Source organism: Vulpes vulpes, chromosome 3 (genome assembly GCF_048418805.1).
Source record: "Vulpes vulpes isolate BD-2025 chromosome 3, VulVul3, whole genome shotgun sequence".
NCBI lineage: Eukaryota > Metazoa > Chordata > Mammalia > Carnivora > Canidae > Vulpes > Vulpes vulpes.
Window position 1 is genome coordinate 73,182,326 of NC_132782.1, and position 3,282 is coordinate 73,185,607.

Consider the following 3,282-nt stretch of genomic DNA (forward strand, 5'->3'; position numbering starts at 1 on the left):
ACTTGTTGTGTGAATAGAGAGGTGTTTGTATATATAAAAGCACATAAAATGTGCACAGCTAAAATTTCCAGTGGCGAAGCAAGGAACTGCAACAGTCATTCTAGAAAATCCAAGAGCTCTCCTGATTATTCCTCCTTACTAGCAGAAGATTGAGTCAAAGTAGCCTGAAGGAGTCACAGACCCATCCTGTGTGGCGTCACAGCTGGATGGCAAAGTGCCATGGTTCAGCTGCAGCCCCCTTTGCCTCCCTTAGCACTGCCCCGCCCTGCCCCCCGCATGCTACAGATTCTGTTTCCCCTACAAGATGCAGGTCCTACAGATACATGAGCACATGGATACATGATCCTAGAATAAGAAAGCCAAGGAAGCACCAGGGAAAGACTTTCCATCCATCATCTTCCAGATTCTTTTTTTTAAGATTATTTATTTATTTATTCATGAGAGATACAGAGAGAGAGAGAGAGAGAGAGGCAAAGACACAGGCAGAGGGAGAAGCAGGCTCCATGCAGGGAGCCTGACAAGGGACTTGATCCCGGGTCCCCAGGTTCACGCCCTGGGCCAAAGGCGGCACCAAACTGCTAAGCCACCGGGGCTGCCCCATCTTCAGATTCTCACAAAGCCATCAAGCAACATGAATTCTGCACTTAACATGGAAAGCAGCAGTGAAACCCAAATGAGGAATGAATGAATGAGTGATGCATAAGAAAAAAGCATAGTAATGTAGAAAGGGGCTTTCCTTTCTAGATTTCACACAGATCGGATTTCATTTTTCCAAAGCAAGCTGCTATCTCAGGCATTTTTTTTTAGCACTGCTTATTTGCAGTATCAAATAGCATAAACCAGAAAAAAAAAAGAAGAAGAAGAAACTTAACAGAAACCTGACAAATCATCTCATAATACATGGTTGGTTTTTTATGTCTATTACAATCTTCAAATACCTTGTCGGTGGAATAGAAATCTTCTTAATAAAATCTATTTCCCTTGTATGGCACTTTAAAATAACTGAGGTCCATGATGGACAGTAGGGTTCACAAACCCTCTCCTGGGGTTATTAAATCTGCTGCTGGGAAAATGCTACTTCCCTGAAGGCCTTCTTCAAGCTCAGGTCTGTAAGGAGATTCAATCCCAAATTTAAATGCCCAGGTGCATGATTTCATGTGTGCTTTGAATAATGGTGTCTGCTCTCAGAAAATCAAACAGAATTAGGAAAAGCAATCGCCTGCAGGGATTTTCATTTTGTATTAGTGACATGAGATCATTCATAGCCCACACCATTTTAACAATTCAGCATTGTGGAATTACAAACCTTTCCACAAATCCACTGTAGAATTCAAAGTGTTCATTTTCTTCCCATTATGGGAGGTGAAGGAAATACGTGTTCTAAAATGCAGGCAGCACCAAGGTAAATGTGCTAGCCATTTGCTCAGCAAAGAAAAAATGTGTGTATCCATTTTCTCACAGAAGAGAGACAATATTTGATTTTAATTACTTCTCCAGTGTTGGGGATGTTGGATGTAGATCAAGGCAGCCAAGTAACTAAAACAAAATACAGTGAAACATAACAGGTCAATTAGAAGCAAACAAATATGAACACGGAAATGAAACTACAATAAATAACCAAACAGACCCTGTGCCACTCACTCATTGCAGAACTGCCTAAACATCAAAACCTGCTTTCAGGTTTCTTCAAGTATCTGGGGCCCCAATACCCCAGGAGTGGCTCCTTAGGCCGACTATCGATTGCAAAGCATCCCACAGAAATACACAGGAGAAACCAGAAGGCCACCACCGACCATTCCATGTGCCATAATCCCTTTCGTGAACATTGGGTTTAATTTTGTCCCTGGCTGCCCAAGATCTGCTGAGCAACGGTTGGGCAAACCCACATTTAGAAAGTACAGGGTAAGATGTCACAAGGCTTTCTAAAGAGAGACTACAGAATATTACTGGGCAGGGAGGCCCCATAAATGAGCTCTTATGGCATCCTCGAGACTCACTGCTCTTGCAGAGTAACCTCGCAGCTGCTTAATGCACACTTAAGCCTGGTGAGTAAGTCTTTACAAGCTCTGACTCCTGTAAGATATTGTCGACAGCATCTTTCTACTTCCGCTGAAAGCCTGACATTTGGTACCTTGGTCTTCCTTCCTCCTTACTGTCCTCCCAGTGGCTTTCTTCTTCATGAGTCCCTTGATCCAAATATCCCTGGGTCCCTGGCTGCCCTCACTTCTGTGTCCTTTCAGAAGGCAGCTTCCCCACTGATGGGGCAGCAGCTGGATCCTCCAAGAATCCCAGGGTCTTAGGGACTCTCGGGGAGGGAACTCCGTTCCATAAACTGATAATCTCAGCCCAGAAATACTTCCAAGCCCCCAAAAAAGCTAATGTAGCCCTCCCTCAACAATCCACAAAGCTTTCAGCTGTTTTTAGTACTAGGGGAAGAGAGACAATGGGCTCCAAAGGGCCGAGTGCCCTGAAAGAGCTGGGCATGTATGCTCACTGGATACCTTGTAGTCTCACCAAATGGCTCACAGTCACTGGTGCACCACGTGCCAGGCTCCATGGGGAGCTTTTAATACAGGTTGACTTACTTAAGTCTCACAACAATGTTGTGAGGATTCGATGAACGGTTATAATGCTCATTTTTAAGATGAGGAAATAGAAGCACAGAAAGGTTCAGGAACTCATCCAAATGGCACAATCAGAAGGTAGCAGCAGACCTGAGAGTCCCAGCAGGGTGGTCAGTCTCCAGAGCCTGGTACTTGAGCTGGCCCAGATTCAAGGATGATGAGGTAAGAGAACAGAGTTCATATTCCTAGTTTATAGTCAACTATTATTTCTTTTTTAAGAAAAGGTCCAATTCTTGGAACACTTGGGTGGCTCTGTCAGTTAAGCAACCTACTATTGATTTTGGCTCAAGTCATGATCTCGGGATCATAGGTTTGAGCCCCACATCACACTCCCTGCCCACCAGGAAGTCTGCTTCTCTTCTCTCTCTGCCCCTCCTCCACCTGTCTAAAAACAAATAAATAAGGGGGACCCCTGGATGGCTCAGTGGTTAAGCATCTGCCTTCGGCCCAGGGCCTGATCCTGGAGTCCCAGGATCAAGTCCCGCAATGGGCTCCCTGCATGGAGCCTGCTTCTCCCTCTGCCTATGTCTCTGCCTCTCTCTGCGTCTCTCATGAATAAATAAATAAAAGATTTTTTAATTAAATAAATAAATCTTTAAGGAAAAGAGAAAAGCCACAATTCTTATTTTAATCATTCATGTAAATGATTAAACATGTT